We start from the raw sequence: 17905 nt of genomic DNA on the forward strand, positions 1-17905 counted from the left end.
CAGGAACCTATTAGAATGTGGTACCCCTCTGGTTGGATGAGCAAGAGAATTTGACACAAAGGCTCTTGCATAAAATCTTAATGGATTTAATCATCATCTAATCACAATCCCACATGTACTAGCTGAAAGTAACTTCACTGTATCATTTGCATGTTGGGTGGACATGGTTTGAATTGGCACCTGAGTAAGCAAGGTCTGTTGAATACAGGGGCTCTTTTCCATCTCTTTTGGTAACCAAGAAACCATATCTACTTTCCATTTGAACTTCAGAAGCATGGGAAGTTGTTACTAGCAATTCAGTAAGTCTTTATTAGCCACACTCACTAGCCAGAAGTCCAAAACACAAAAAGAGAAGGGTTATAGTCAGGTATTCCAACAAGGAAAACATGTCTGTATTTATCAGGTATGACAATACTATTATTTCAATCAACAACCCTGCAGTGAAAGTCTGTCCAACGGTCCATCCAACCAGCTGTCCGTCTACCCATCGAACCATCCAAACAACTATCCATCCATCCCTTACTATTTTGAAGGCACTGAGCCGGGAGCTAAGACAGACTACTTAAAATAGAATGGGTTCCCTATTCCCAGTGAGCTAAGGACCTAGGAGGAAGCAGAAGTTAAGGCACAGAGACCACAATCCAGAAAAATTAAGACAGTATTTCAAAAGAAAAACTTCTAAATACCAAGAACATATTCGGAGGAACTCCTTAAGAAGTAGCAGAATGTGAAATTAACACCAGGAAGAACTATAAAGGACTCCTGTTGGGCTATAAGCAAGGAAGAACTTGGAGGATCTATTCTGGACACCTGATGCATCACAGTTGAATTAATATGCCTTTTTTACCTCCAGATGCCAAACTGGGCAAATTGCTTCTAAAAAACTAGAAGAGCTCATTAGCTTCCATAGTCTTTCCTTAAACTTTTTCACATAACATAGATGCTTTCTATGAGTAAATCACCTTACGCTTGAAGAATTTTTACTCTACTTTTATTATATAGTACTTTACACCCAACATTTTAGAGAAGAACTAAGGTTAAAAAAATAAATAACTTGACACAGAGTCAAAAGTGGTCAAGGATATTAAAAAAGGATATATGATATGAATTGGTAGCATTAGGACCTTGGGAAGTTGAGAACAATTACAGACAGCACTTGTACACAGGAGATGAGTAAAAAACTTATAGGAGACCTCACACCCAAAATTGATTTTAACTCAGGGATTATACTTAGTGATTTTTATGGTTTATGGTATCATCTCCTAATTCATTACTCGTATTATTTACCGAGTGATCAATTCTTTCCAGTTTATTGGCCAGATGTGATTACTTTTTGTGTTTGCATTGTATAAAATACAGCAAAATACCAAAGGTCAAATTCTAAAATTCACCATTTCCCTGGCTTCTAAGTGCACTTCTACCCACAAAAGTAGGATTCTAGACCAAAAGAGAGCAACACACAAGAAAATGAGAACTCACCCTGGATACCAACCATCCTGTTTTCTCAGGTCCGTTAAGTCAATCAACCAAGAGAAAAGAGAACAAAATCCAGCGGCACTTACTTGCAGGTGATGGGGTGCTGCACCCACTCAGAGGGGGGTGGCCGTGAAGACCATGGAGGGAAGGCAAAGAAAGTCCTCCGATGACTGGCGGAAAGAGTAAAGGGTAGGGTGCAGCCGGATAGTGAGTCATGTGGCCATTCACTGCTGGGGCTGGACATGTGTGGCTACTGCTGGTCATGTTTCAGGTGTCACAAAATGAAAGGTGCCCTGGGCTGGGAGGGCATCACTCCAGGCCTTGAACCAAAGTTGGGAAGGGAAATGCAGAGGCAGAATTTGAAGCTGAGCTGTGTTCTGGCCAAAAGCAAGACAGTTCAACAGCGAACTTTGCTTCTTCCTAGCATGCTTTTTCCGCCTCTCATCTTGCTATGCTGATTTTACAGGAAGGATGCTTGTTTTATGCAGCTTCTCAGCTTAAGGCTAGGGACACATGATCACCTTCGAAGTCCAGAGGTGTTAATCCTGTAAGAAAAAACAAATATATATATGTATATATACACACACACATACATACCTTAAAAGTAAAAAACATTTCTGCCTATATCAAGTAATTATGTAAAAAAATAAAACTCTCTATTATTAATCTAGGTCTTTTAATTCCCCAATGTTCCCCTACACTCACTACCTCATGAAGTATCTTAAACTTTCATGTTCTCATATAAAAAAAAAAAAATTTTTTTTTTTTTTTTATATAGACGGAGCTATATCCCATATTGAAGGGGTCGCTGGCTGGCACGAGCAGCGTGTGATTGGCTGCTAATCTAGAGATTGGCGGTTCAAACCTACCCAGTGGTAGCACAGAAGGGAGGCCTGATAATCTGCTTCCATAGAGATTTCAGACAAGAAAACCCCACGGAGCACAGTTCTACCCTGTGACATATGTCGCCGTGAGTCAGAATTGACTCGAAAGCAACGGGTTCACCCTGTATCAAACAGCCAAACCCATCACTCCTATATCGCTCACCCTGCTTGATTCTTCTCCAGGGCACTTAAACTACTTGATACAGTGCATGTAGGAGCGTTTGCTTTTGTCTACTTCCCCCACTGGAATGTAACCACCTGGAGAGCAGAATTTTTTGTTTTGTTTTGATAACAGCTATGTTTCAAGCTCCCATAAGAGCACCAGACAAACAATAGATGCTCAATAAATATTTGTCAAATGAAAAAAGGAATGAATGAAAGAAAAATTTGTTTCTCGCTTCTTTCAGAGAAATCTGTTGTTTGATGTTAACTCTACTTCATGTGCTTCCAAGCTTCTACATGTTTTATACGAACAACTGTGAATTTTAACACAGACATTTGGAGTGAAATACTCAGAAAGATAAATATAATTGTGGGAGAAAACTACAACTTACTGAAAGATAAAGAAACATAGACATCAAAGATCAGTAAAATATTTTATAACAGTTCTTCACTGTCACAAAATACTCCTTTCTTGTTAGAATATTGTCTATACATCTACCCATTCATCCATCTATCAACTGGCCCATCCAACCATCAGCAATCCATTCTTCCATCTGTCCAATTAACCATTCATGAAGCCAATCTTCATCTACCATTATATGCCAGGTGCTGATGTAGGCACCAGAGATAGCCAGGGTACAATTACATTGATGTGATTCCTGTCTTCATAGAGTATCTAATCTTAACTCCTGATTGAGTTAAAGAGAGCTAAGTCATCCCCACTCCTTAAAGGGCATTCCAGGGATACTCATTATGGAGTCTCAAAGAATCACAGTATTCTTTGAGTTGGGGAATGGAAGAAGCCTGACATACAGATCTGAGGATTGGCTGACTATAGACTTCACAGGTTAACCCTGGCACTGATGACCAACAGAAGCTCCAAAAACTCTGGAGCTCAATGAATGTCAGGCCCTGAATTTATACCCACGCAACATGAAATGAGAGTCATATCACAAGAACAGCATAGAGTAGTTGTTAAGAGCATGATTCTGGAGCCAGGCTGCCTGAGTTCAAATTCTGGCTCTGCCCCTTGAGTAATTACCTCATCTCAGTTTCCTTTGTAAAGTGAGGACAATAATAACAATTACTTCAGAGAGTTGTTGTGAGGCTTACAGAAAGGCAAGTGAGGAGTATGGGACGGTGCCTGGTTTGAAGTATGTGCTAGATAAGAGTTTCCTATTGATATGTGTGTTGTACCATCACACAATATGTTTCTGAGAATAAGCTTGTTAGAACAGACAATAGGCTCTGGGGAGAGTGGTGAGAGGCGAACAGTAGTCCCAGGAAAAATCTATTAGAATTTATGTCCTGAAAGTAAAGAAAAAAACACTAAGACTTGGGTAAAGTTAAGAACAAAGACCCAGCAAAACTTACTGATTTCTCAGTTTGTGAAATGAGATAGTTTGCTTATTAAAAACCCTCAAATCCTGACGAAAAGTGGGAAAATGCAGGACAGAATTTCAAATTCTCATTGAATCCAGACTTTCTGGAACCATGGAGACTAGATGAACCCCAGAAACTATTGCCCTGAGATAATCTTTAAACCTGACACCATAAATAGCCCCTGAAGTCTTCTTAAAATCAAGCAATGGTTTAGCTTACCTAGAAAAAAATGTCTGCCTTGAGCATTATGCTCTTTTAAGAAATATCTATATGGGATCATATTGGCAACAGCAACTGGAAAGATTACACAGGAACCTCAGGAGGCAGTGATTTTATGTTAATGGGTGAGGAACACCTCAAAAAGGAGGAAGAGAATGTTTGTACAACTCGAAGAACGTAACCAAGGTCACTGAATGGTACGCGTTGGAACTGTTGGATTGGTGTATGTTTTGCTGTATATAATATTCTCAACAACAACAAACTAAAATTTTTTTAAACCCTAAAATGCTCTAATCAAGAAAAACTTCTGTTTCTCATTCACCATGTGTCAAGCCCTTGATGTACATCAGCTTTAGTATCTACAGCAGTCACATAAGGTAGTTCTTATTGTCCTTATTTTACTAGTGAAAAATTAAGGCCTAGTGATTTTTTTTAGTGAGTAGAAATGATTTGCCCCTGATGCTGCACAGACAGCCTGTGGCGAAGCCAGGATCCGAGCCCAAGTCTGGCTGGTTCTAGCACGCCTACTCCTTCTTCTCCTACCTACGTTGTCCTGGTTGTACCCTAAACCAAAAAAACCAAACCCACTGCCGTCGAGTTGATTTCGACTCATAGTGACCCAATGGGACAGAGTAGAACTGCCCAATAGAATTTCCAAGGAGCGCCTGGTGGATTCAAACTGCTGACCTCTTGGTTAGCAGCTGTAGTGCTTAACCACTACGCCACCAGGGTTTCCAGTTGTACCCTATAAAGATAAAACTCCATAAGCAGTCGTGATGTGAGTGCCTGCCCTCATTCAGATGACATTCCCCCAGGGTCTTGAATCCCTGACCTTTTAATACTAAAAATGAACATCAGCCACAGTGAGACTATACGGTCCCAGGCGCCCGAGAACATCAGTGAATCTCGCACAGGTCTCAGCATGCCCAGTCGTTTGACCTAAGACACTAACTCCAAAGATGACCACCCACCCAAAATATCAATGTCCTTTTCAAACTTCAAACCACATTTCGTCTCTCCAATGACAGGAAAGCAAATGGAGTATGCATCCATTTTAATCTCTGAGGTGAATGTTTTCTGTGCTTTCTCTTCTTAAGCTCACACACCATATATTTAATACTTTGATGTTGTAGCAGGTAGCAAATTAATTAGAAAACGAACAATGCCGTTTAGTATTTGGTGCATTTCCACTCAATTTGATTTTTACATCACACACAAAGCCCAGCATTGTTATAAATGGTCTTTCTTCTCTCCATTAGACAAAGGGCCTCATTAACTGGTGGAGCTGACAGTTCACCAAACCCATTTCCCCGCAGGGCACAATTGGTGGATTTTTAAAGCTGTTTGTTTGTTTTTACCAACCAGGGACTATTTCTACCCTCAATAATCCTTCATTCCTCTTCGCTTTCAAACACTGCAGATTTTTGGCCTCTTTGCCTGCCTGGTTGAAAAGGTCTGGTATCAGGCCTGAGATCTTTAGGGGGAAAAAAAAATCTTACACTAATAACAGGCAAAAGCAAAAGAAATCAATGTGTCGGGAAAATCCTGTTGTGTTGGTGGAAAATTGTCTAAACAGTGACTGGGTCTCTGCTCACATATGTGACTGATTAACGCTATTCCTGGAAGCAGAGAATTTCCTTTGTTTCAGGCTTTTAGAAAAAATATGGTCACCGGTATTAGCAGCGCTTTTTTTTTTTTTTCCTTCATGCCTGATTTGAGTTTGGGCTCACTCGGGGTTCTTTCCTTCACCACCTGAGGCAAAGAAAACAGGAGCTGGGTGCAAGAAGGAAAGGAAGTGGGGGGCGGGTCAGGAGGTTACGGAGCTATCACTTACTACCCATGAGATCCCTGGGTATCAGTTTCACCATCTGTAAAAGGGGTCAAGCAAAGAGGAGTAGGTTTAAAATCAAGTTTTTCAAACCCTGTTGTCCAGAAAACTAGTGTTTTTACAAGACGCTAAATGTTCCTTGACAAAGAAAAAAAGCTGAAAACATTTTAGAGGGAAACAAAAAAGAATGGATTTTAAAGAGCTACTTGCATAGTTAAGGAGCCCTGGTAGTACAGTGAGTAAGTGTTCAGCTGCTAATCAAAAGGTGGATGGCTTGAACCCACAGCCACTCTGCGGGGGAGAGGGGGGGAAGATGTGGCATTCTGCTTTCATAAAGATGTACAGCCTTAGAAACCCTATGGGGTAGTTCTACTCTGTTCTATAGCTATGAGTTGGACTCAACTCCATGGCAACTGGTTTGGTCATTTGGTATTTGCACAGCTGATGTTGATATATGATAACCTGCCTTGGCTAAATAGGATGCCATGATGGAGAACGACAGGAAGCAGCATGGTGAGTCTGCCTACTAACCCTTGGGATGATTCGTACCCATTCAGTGAAGGGGACCCTGTAATCTTAACAAATCTTATAATTTATGCCTGTCTCTGTGATATTTTATTATTAATAACATACGGTATATTTTCTATAACTTAATTTTTTACCATTTTGTTCTTTTACAAGTTAAAAAATTAAATTGATCATTTCTTACTGCATTTCACTCACCAAGAGGTGGTTTCTATATATATCCTAGCCCAGATTTGTGTGTGAGCTCCAAGGCTTGCACTTCTAAACATTTAAAAAATATATATTATAAATATCATACTTATACTTTTCAAAAAATCAAATGGTTCCTCTAGACAGTGATTCTCCAAGTGGAGTTCCTGGTCCTGCAGCAGCAATCTCATGGGGACACTTGTTAGAAATGCAGGTTCTCAGGACCCGCCCCAGACTTCCCGTATCAGAAACTCTGGGGGCTGGGGCACAGCCATCTGGGTTTTAACCAGGTGGCGTACTGGTTAAGTGCTATGACTGCTAACCAAAAGGTTGGCAGTTTGAATCCACCAGGAGCTCCTTGGAAACTCTATGGGGCAGTTCTACTCTGTCCTATAGGGTCACTATGAGTCGGAATCGACTCAACGGCACTGGGCTGGGTAATTCTGATGCGTGCTAATGCTTGAGAACCACTGTTCTAGACATGAGGTCGGCCAACTTTTCTGTAAAAAGCCAGAAAAGAAATATTTCAAATTATGGACCACACAGTCCCAGTTGCAACTACTCAATGTGGTTGTTGTAACAAGTACGTGTGGCACAAAAGCCACCACAGACGATACTCATACAGATGGGCAGACCGTTCTATTTGCACAAACAGGCAGCCTGCCAAATCTGGCCCGTGGGCCACAGTTTGCTGACCTCTGCTCTAAACTAATGAAGAAAAATGGTGTTATCTCCTCCTCCACTTCTCCCCATTTCTAAGTCCCACAACCTAGAGACAATCACTTGAAATCGTTTTAGCTGGTTTTATTTATTTATTTTGTTATTTGTATCTATTTTTATAGATAACACACTTAAAGTAGTTTTCCATAATTTTGTAAAATTTTTTGTTCATTATCTATTGGTTTCAACAATAAATATGTCTCTTCGGCTATTGCCTACATATGCAAAACTACCCCTTACTCTCAATATGATCATAGTTAATCTCTGACTGTCCAAGATTCTACAACTTCGGTGTCCTTGCCTCTAGTTGGCATCCTTCTTAGGCATCTCCTGCTCTCTGCTAATTCATTCATCGCTGCCTTCACTTCCCATCTTCAAAAAAAGTTGTTGACATCTCTTGTCTGCAACCAGCATCACTGTGTTAGTGTGTTCTTGTTATCTTTGATGATTTATAGTTTTTACATTCTCTTGCTATCATTTTGGTGAGGATTTGGGAAGCAACAGGAAAAAGTACATGTTTTTAATCTATCACATTTTGCTGGGAATTCGTCAAATTTAATAAAGTGATCTGTGTCCAAATCTGTTCCAGCCTCTAAACTGCTTCTATGAAAAAGGGAGTTAAAGAATACTCTAACTACAAGGAAACGTCTCACTCAAGACCCAAGCTAGATAAGCCTAATTCCATCAACGTCTAAATTGTTACCCTGAGTGGTAAGAAAAAGACAGCAACAGCCCCAGTCTGAAACGGAACAAAATAAGTGAGATTTGAACTGCCATCGCAGGCACGCAGGCTGTGGGGCTGTGTCAAATGCTTCCACAGATAAAATAAAGAGATCTGACCTGCCTTGGCCGTGCGCGGCAGGCATGTTGGACAATGCCATTTAATGTATTGATGACTTGATACGGGCTTCCTTAAAGACTTCAGCTGAGAGAGAGGACCCTTGCTAGAAAACATTGCGCTTTGAGACACAGGAGACAGGCATTTTAATGTGGAAAGAGCGTGTTAGTTTCATACTCTATTGCCTTCAAGTATAGCCCAAGCAACAAATGGACAAGATTTTTGTAGAAAACTCTGTATCCATTTCTTCCTACTGCCATTTAATGGCGTCATGGCTGATGTAGCTAACAAAAAATAAACAGAAGTGAACAAAAGATAGGTTTTTTTTTTTTTCCAAATGTCTTCTTATGAAACTCAGCAAATGCCGCTGTATTTCCTTGGCCAACATAGAATTGGTTGTGGGGAAATCTTTCCTTTGACAGACACTGCATGCATACTGCCTCCTTTCCCAATACATTGAAGCCCAAATACCTCTATTTAAGGCTTTGGTTCCAGGTAATGCCACTTAAAAATTCTCAGATGCATTCAGCCAAATACCTGTTTTCAGCAAAAATGCCAAGCTCAGCACAAGTCCTCTCAGTTGCTTTTGCTGTTCTTGATAGAAAAGAAACATGGCTGTAAAGAAGTCAGTTTTGCACGCCCAGTGGTTTTGCAGCCTTTCTTATATTCAGCATTTTCATCAAAAAGAGTGCTGATAAAATTATGTTCAACTTAAACCAAGGGAAGCCACAATGAGAGATTTGAATCTGGCCAAAAAAGAGTTTTTTTTTTTTTTCCCTCCTTGTTTTAATTTAAATTGACAATGAAGGAGATAGAAGAGGGTCATTTGGAGGGATAATACAGTCAAAGGAGTCCCTTAGACTGTCAAGTGAACAGAGAGTAAAATCTGAATTGCTTCCGCTGCGTCAGGAGGAGGTCATTTGACATGTTAAAGACCTATTTCTAAAAGTGTACACAAAATGCCTCTATATTTCCTTTTTGGCTATCTTTTTATAAGATTCCATCTATTAAGAGATCCAAACTGAAAAAAAAATGACTTTCAGTAACATCACGAGTGGAAATACATATGCTTAGAAGGTCTAAAATGCCAAGGTTTTAGTTTCGTAAATTATGGGAGCAGTAGTGCAAATGTGGGTTATTAAGGGGTCAACTCTAAACTCAAAGTTGCTACATATACTGGCACTGTGCACACCTCCTAGAGAGTCAACTTTCACTTAAAGCCTTTTCACATAGATTCTAAAACATAAGGTATGCAGTAAGTATTGGATCAAATATCTGCTGGTACCATTGCTTGTTTTTGACAAAAGTGAGTGCAGGCAACTCCATATGCAAAGGTTTCCATGTTTTATACCATGGAATACTGCCAAGTCAACCCGAATGTCTGGGCTGGAGTTTGGTACTCAAGGCAAAGTCAGCTATCTATAGGCTGGTTAGTGGCCTAGAAGAAGACCTCTGTCCGATGGAAGTCTGTATCTTGGATGGTGGCCCACCTATCCCATCAGCACCTTGCTATTAAGTGGTTTTGAATGCTCGACACACCAAGAAAACGTAGAAAAGACTGGCATAGAATTGGAAAGATATACAAATAAGTTAGCAGAAGCCATGAGGCTAGAAAATCTACAGTGAGCAAGATACATGAGACAGAGAGAACACAAAACCAAGGTACCTGGCAAAAGCAGAGATAAGATGAGTCACAATAGCTCCAACTGTGGTTCTATGGTTGGTTTTAGTATTAAGAACAGCAGTCAGGATTTTGTGAAGCCTAAGTCTTCAACTGTTCAAACTGTTTTTTTTTTTTTTTTTTACACCAAACTCCCAAATTGTACCTGTATACCTGAGATCCCAGCAGAACCTTACTACCATGGACTCAACTCCTGCTCCTTTTGGAAGCGCGAAGTGACCAGTCTTCAGATGATTGTGTGAAATTATAGGCCACTGTGAACTTGCATGTTGAGATTAAAACTGAAGTAATGTTATCAGGTATACTGAACTTGTAAGTGTGCATTTATGAATGTCACAGTGCTGGAAAAGAGCTAAAGAAAGATACATTCGAGACCCCTGGAACCTTGCAGTTTTATCTTCTAATATGGACAGTACAGAAACAGACATATTATATCTCTTATAGTCAAATTCTCTAAGTATGCATATCCATTTTTATTTGAAAGTAAATTCATAGCATATTCCTTTCTTCATTTTATAAAAAGGAGAATTCATAAACTAGGAGTCTAACAGAATCCCCCAAAGTAGTGAATTTAAATATTATTTAATGTTAATTCAATACTTAAATATTACAACATGCTTATAACTTTTGGGGGATATATGGGAAGTGAAGTCTAGCAGAAAATTAAAAAAAAATTTTTTTTACACTTGCATTTACCAAGTCAAGACAAGACAAGAGCAAGAATTCTCAACACATAGGTGGCATAGTGGTTAAGTGCTACAGCTGCTAACCAAAAGGTCAGCAGTTCAAATCCATCAGCTGCTCCTTAAAAACCCTATGGGGCAGTTCTACTCTGTCCTATAGAGTTGCTACCAGTCGGAATGAGTTGACGACAACGGGATAGCTTTTACCATGATGACATTATATTGTAAGTATTTTCCATATATTTGGGTTGGTGAAATAAATGAGATGATCGTATTACTTTCCACCTTAAAAAGGATCTGGGACTGTCAGAGCAGCTACAGAAGTGCTGGGCACTGCACACTGGGGTGACCCACATCTACTCGGGTTCTTACACTAAAGTAGTCTCCACACCTACATGGACCAGGTTAAGGGCACGTTAGGAGTTTCTTGCGATGGCACAGGGAGTCTAGAATTATTCTGCCCAGTATCCAGTGTGCTACAGATACTCACAGGAGAACTCACTTCCATCAGTTTCCCAGTTAGGACAGGATCCTTGTTACTTGACCAATTCCCCTCACTCCCCAGTGCCTTCTGGGTAAGGTCAAGACACTTCAGCTCTTGCCACTCGCCATTTCCTCGGTGGCTGGGAATTCTCCATGCCTGCAGGTGTCAACTCTGTGATTATTTCAATCTAGACAGGCAGTCTGGAACTATTACCATGCAGCAGGGGGAGATTTGACTACAAAAGAGAAGAAGGCAATATGATGACAAGAGCAGAGATTGGAGCGATATGCTTTGAAGATGATGGAAGGGGCCATAGGCCAAGAAATACAGGTAGCTGTAGTACCTGTAGAAATTAAAAATAACATGGACACATAGTCTCCTCTCAGAGCCTCCAGAAGGGGCTAGCCCTACCTTAAGTTTAGACTAGCGAAACAGATTCTAGGCTTCTGACATCCACAACTTGAATAGTTCTGGATTTATTAAAACAATTAACTTTTGTTGTTTTAAGCCACTACTTTGGTGGTCATTTGTTACAGCAGCAATGGGAAACTTATGCATCAGCCTACGCTGAGCCTTAAAGGACTTAGCCAAGCACTGGAGCCACAAACACTGACACTTTGTTTACCCTGAGGCCAGTGCCAGGTTCCACCAGCTCATATTTCTTTTTTTCTGTTTCCTGGAGGGAAAGACCACTGTGTGGTTTGGTCAGTCATGGTAACTGGACAACACTCATGACTGGCTACTCAAATTTTCTACAACCCTGAAACAGAAAGATTCTGTGCCAGTTCTATAGAAGACTTGGACTCTAGAAGAGGAAAAGGGGTGAAAATGAAGTTTGGGACAGAGGAAAGAGTATGACACCTTCACTGGGAATGTAAAACCATTCCTGAACGAGTGTTTAAAAGGTTTATTTGACTCTTTTGCTTTTCTACTATGCCATATGGAAATTATGCAAAAGCCTCTCTGAAAATTGCCAGAGCCTAGGCATATATGATACCAACCCAAACCCATTGCCGTCAAGTCTATTCCAACTCATAGCTATCCTATAGGACAGAATAGAACCACACCATAGGGTTTCCAAGGAGTAGCTGGTAGATTTGAACTGCCGATCTTTTGGTTAGCAGCTGTACCCCTTAACTACTGTACCAGGGAAATATGATAGAGCTGTTTAATCTGAATAGGATAGGATGAAGGCAGCTAAGAAAAAGAGTGAGAGGGTTCATGTGTGCATGTGTGTGTCTACAGAGAAAGTATGGAACAAAAACAGAAAATTTAAGTGGCTTTTGGACTTTTTTTTTTTTTAACCTGATGCTGAACAGGTTTCAGCAGAGCTTCTAGACTAAGGCAGTCTAGGAAGAAAGGCTCGGTGAGCTACTTCAGAAAATCAGCCAATGAAAACTGTATAAATCACAATGCTCCTATCTACGACAAATCATAGGGATGGCACAGGGCTGGGCACAATTTCATTCTGTTGTGCATGGGATTGCCATGAGTCGGGGTTGGTTCAATGACAGGTAACAACAACCACATGGTTCTCAATAGACTTGAGAGTAGCAAAAAGAAAGGATGGTGATCCCTTCCCCCAAATTAAAATGTGTCTGAAATATTTCCTTTTATTCTCTTCAAGGGGAAAAAAAAAATGATAGTACCTAGAATAAAAATTTAACCTTACTTGAACAGTAAATTTTGCTCCCCCACATGAGGGAATGGCTTATTTTCTTTTCGAGCCATCTCCACGCTTTCTTCTCCCTAAGGTCGTCAGTTTTGTGCCTGGACCCTCTATCCCATCGTAGAAATCTCCCCTCTGCTTCTCCGTCAGAAAGATCCCTAAGGGATGGTTGATTGATCAAAGAAGACAGATATGGACGCTGCTTTGCTTACTTATCTGAAAAGGAACTATCTAGGTAATGTGGATCAAATGTAAAGTTAAGAGAAATATACCAGAATGTACTTCAAAATGGCATTTGTCTTTGAAGGCATTCATAGCAAGTGGCTCAATACTTTATCCCAATTATGCTGCTATTACTCAAGACACTTCTGGAACACTTTTTTTGGGGAGGGAGAAATATCACTAGAGGCAATATGGCAGAGACATTGTTACGTCCTCATCAAATTTCATCGCTTTTTCCTTCTAGTGGCGCAGCCAAACAATATTTCCCAAGTTTTCCTACAATTCGGTGGGACCATGAAGCTGAGTTCTGGCCAGTGGGATGTGGATGGGTGTGATGTGCACCATCTAAGGTCTAGTTCCCTAAACCTCCTGTGCAATCCCCCATGCTGTTTCACTTCCCTTGCCTGCTGAGTTCAGAGTACAGAACCCTGAGGATCTAGGAGACAGCAGAGCCACAATGTGGAAAGAGTCTGGGTCCCTGAATGGCTGTGTGATCTGCTACAGATTGTGGCATTAGTGATAAATAAAACCTCCACGGCATTAAGCCTCAGAAATTTGGGGGTGTTTGTTACAGCTGGACTAACTAATAAAGTTATTGAATATATAAGAATAATCACTTCATGAATTTATACTGGCACTGCAATTTCTGATCCCCAAATCTCCTCCACTTCTATTGACTAGACTTTCTTCTGAAATTATTATTTTTTAAGCAAATCTTTCCTCAAGGATGAAGATCTGCTGCCTTTCCAAATAAACGGAGGCTGGTGACAAAAAGAGGAATCCCAAAGATGGTTTGATCCTTAGTAAACCCGCCCACTGCCATCAAGTCGATTCCAACTCACAGTGACCCTATAGGACAGAGTAGAACTGCCCCACAGAGTTTCCAAGGAGCCCCTGGCGGATTCGAACTGCAGACCTCTTTGTTAGTAGCCATAGCACTTAACCACTACACCACCAGGGTTTCCCGATCCTTAGTAGTACCACTGAAATAAGTTTACAGCTTCTCCAAAGTTCATCTTTGAAACCAAAAACACTCATTTAAATACACAGAAGAGTTTGCTGATGAGTGATTGTAACATAATAAGAATTAAAGTCATGGAATTATTATAAAATAATATTTTGAAATGATTACCATTTCAATAACCACAGCATTCCAACAATTGAAGCATGATTTGGTTTTGTGTGTGGCATGATCTCCCAGGTAAAATGATGGGAGTCCAGTCCCCAGGAAAAAGACAGGAGAAGGGAAGAGTGTAAAGAAATACAGCAGAATTATCTTGACGACATGGCTGGTAACAGATCAGCTGTAATGTTTCTTTGTTGTTTATGTGTTTGGGCAAGAAATTATGTATGAAGTCTTTAACTTCGGTTGTGCAAATACAGTATGGGGTAAAATACTGTTTATCAATTGTTGCATTCTTTTCAAAGTCATGATATCCACATTTTGGAAAAGTCATCAATCCAGAACGTGCTACCTTATAGACACTCTGGATAAGGTGAATCTTATTCTAGGAAACCAGCAAGAACAGTAAGTTCTTGTTTGAGGCAAACGGTAAAGTCTCAATTTCATTGAGTCCCAGTTTCCTGATTTATAAAATGGGGATGATAATAGTACTTAGGTTACAAGTGTGTGATAAAGACCATCATGGATTGAGTTATGTCCCCCCAAGAATGTGTGTATCAACTTGGTTAGGCCGTGATTCCCAGGATTGTTTGGTTGTCCTCCATTTTGTGATTGTAATTTTATGTTGAGAGGATTAGGGTGGGATTGTAACACCACCCTCACTCAGATCACCTCCCTGATCCAAGGCAAAGGGAGTTTCCCTGGGGTGTGTCCTACTAAACCAAAACCAAACCCAGTGCCATTGAGTCGATTCTGACTCACAGCAACCCTCTAGGACAGAGTAGAACCGCCCCATAGATTTCCAAGGAGCGTCTGTTGGATTTGAACTGCTGACCCTTTGGTTAGCAGCCGTAGCACTTAACCACTATGCCACCAGGGTTTCCAGGGGTGTGTCCTGTACCACCTTTTATTTCTCAAGAGATAAATGGAAAGGGAAGCAAGCAGAGAGTAGGGGACCTCATACCACCAAGAAAGCAGCACCGGGAACAGAGCGCATCCTTTGGACATGGGGTCCCTGTGCCTGAGAAGCTCCTCGACCAAGGGAAGATTGAAGAAAAGGACCCTCCTCCAGAACCGACAGAAAGAGAATGGCTTCCTCTAGAGCCGACACCATGAATTTGGACTTGTAACCTACTAGACTGTAAGAAAATAAATTTCTCTTTGTTAAAGCCATCCACTTGTGGTATTTCTGTTAGAGCAGTACTAGATAACTAAGACAAGGACCAAATGAGTTAACATGTGTAAAGCACTTAGAAATGTATATGGCACGGAGGAAGCTAGATGTCTATGTTATTCTTAATATTGTCAAGTCCATGAAAATGCCTGATATCTTGAAGCATATTTGATTGATTGATTAAGCCAGCTTACGCTCACGCATAGCTGGAAACAGAACAAAACACTTGTTCCCCATATTAATTTTTAACAAATACTATATTGTCTGGTGTACTGTCTGTATTTACCCATTCATCTATTTATATCAGATGTATGTTTAAATACACACATTCTTTTTCACTTTTTTTTTTATACTTAAAAATCCATTTAGGAGATTTCTTAAGGAAATGACAATGTATGAAAACAGTTATTATTTTCCACTGACTGCAATTATCCAGGCACCCGCTACAGTCTCTAGCCGGGCCTGGTCCCAGCATTTCAGTTGGCCAGCTACGACTTTAGCTGGAAGGCCTGCCACATTCTCAACTATTGTGTCACTCCAGCAACCTGTAAGAAATAGCAACCCTTTTAGCACTGTTCTAGTTAAGACTCAGCCTGTTTCTCTATTGCTTAAACTCTGTTTTCTGCCTCAAAATTCCTCTGGGCTAAAACACAGCCTGGGGCATCTTATGCTAAGAAGGACTAGAAAAATCTGGCTGAGTTTTTTTTTTTTTTTTAATCCCTTGCAGGGATGAGGGCATTTCCATTAATGTGTATGCATATTTTTAATAACTCTTTGGTTCTTCTTTTGGGAAAAAGCACTTACAAATTATATAAAAGTTAAGCGAAAACTCCGAATGCCATTTGTTTTGTCACTGCTGCAAGACTTTGTGCAATTAGAGTTGCTTAAAACGAAGGGAAACTAATAGCGAGAGCGCTCTCGCTGGTGATGTGAACGAATGGCCACATTTCCATGGCACTTGACTCCATCCACTACAACAGGTGGGATGCTCGGACTAACTGGCCTCCATTGAGATGAATGAGATCCCACAACTGTTAGCACATTGGCACAGAGATGGGCTGGATTGGGCTGCAGAGACATTCTTACAGAAACAAAAAAGTCAACAAAGCTATCTTGTCCCTGGTGCCCATGGATGCCAGACCCTTTTGTTGCCAAATCCCAGTCATTTTTGCAAAAGCTACTTTCAATATCAGATGACGCTCCTCAGGCTCTGCAAGGAAGTCCTGAGGATTTCATCAGCTATTAACTACCATTGATGCTAATGTGGCTGGTTTCGCTCCAAGAGACCAAGAAAGCACTCTCGCAAGTGGTGATACAGGTCAAAAAATTGCCAGGCAAAAATCAAACAGTCAGAGAAAAAGCAGACTCACAGATAAGCAAATGGACTAAGACCTCCCTGTGTGGGCAAAAGTCACCCAAGACATTGAAATTCAAGGAAGAGGATTTTAAGTTAAAGAAAACAGGCAAGCACCAGGGAACCTAGCATGTCGTAAGAAGGCTGGGGACCAGTGCCCCTTTGCTATAGGAAGGACCCAGCATGGCGTATCCTTTGCAGATGGGCTGGGGTAGCACAGAGGCTGCAGAGCACATCTGGTACACAGGTGTACAGCCTTGTATTCCTAAACCAGCCATCAACAGTCATGTGGAAAAAGTCCTATTGCTGTTTGGGGTGGAAAGCAAGAGGAATTACAGTTGAGAGATCATAATGCTTAAAAAAAAGTGAATGGGTCCTAGCCAAAACATTCTTCCCCCAGAAGATTATATTTTTAATCCACCTACTTAATTAACTAGCTCCTCAGTGGGTCAAATGATATTACTGAGTTAGAGTAATATTGCCACTGGAGCGGCCATTTAATTCTGGCAACTCTAAAGCAAATTATTTCATAAATGGATAGTTTATTCAATTCAGTTCAGTTCCAATTCAATTCTCAGGCCCTTCTATGACCAAAGCACTGAGCTAGACCTGTGGGGGAACACAGCAAGGCAGGAACAGTTCCTGCCCACAACCTAACAAGGGAATATTGACCACTACACAAATTATAGCAATGTGAAGCCAATAAAGTATGTGTGTTGACATGGGAAGAGGGAGAAATGTCCAGAGAGAGGAATCACTTCCATTTGTAGGAAAACATAAAAGACTTGATGGAAAAGAGAGCATGGAAGATGACTACTGAAAGAAAAAGACTTCAGCAGGTGGAGATACAGGAGGACAGATATAATTGGGGTGTGGCAATAGTCCACTTCGGATGAAATATGAGACACATAAACAAGAGAACCAAGTCACAGAAATTCGAACTAGAGGATGGCAATGAGAATACATAGGAGGAGGATGGAGTGGAGAATAATACAATTTAACAAGCGACTGATTGCACCTGGCAACTTTCATTCACTCAACAAGTATACTGACGCATTAGATGTTTGCTGGAGACATGAAAATAAAAGGCATCTCATGGCCCCCTAGTAGCTCACAGTTGGTGGGGGGAAGATAACTCATTATTTTCAAGTTTGCCCCATGCTGTATTAGAGGTAGGCACATGGTATTATGAAAGCAGATGGTGGACACCTAAAGTCAACAAAAAACAAGTGGGTGAGAGGGACATTTGAGCTAGGGAAGGGTGTTCTAAACAGAACAGAGAAAATTCAGG

At 40.7% G+C, this 17905-nt stretch overlaps 1 long non-coding RNA gene across 1 annotated transcript in view; it reads right to left on the reverse strand.

The window, feature by feature from the left end:
• Window positions 1–941: 941 nt before the first annotated feature.
• The window catches only part of LOC126068428 (uncharacterized), a 373496-nt gene continuing 356532 nt past the window's right edge, over window positions 942–17905 (reverse strand). Inside the window, exon 4 of the long non-coding RNA XR_007515681.1 lies at window positions 942–2021. This is a non-coding gene — a long non-coding RNA (uncharacterized LOC126068428). The remainder of the gene's footprint in view (window positions 2022–17905) is intronic.

This window comes from Elephas maximus, chromosome 27 (assembly GCF_024166365.1).
Source record: "Elephas maximus indicus isolate mEleMax1 chromosome 27, mEleMax1 primary haplotype, whole genome shotgun sequence".
Classification (NCBI taxonomy): Eukaryota; Metazoa; Chordata; class Mammalia; order Proboscidea; family Elephantidae; genus Elephas; species Elephas maximus.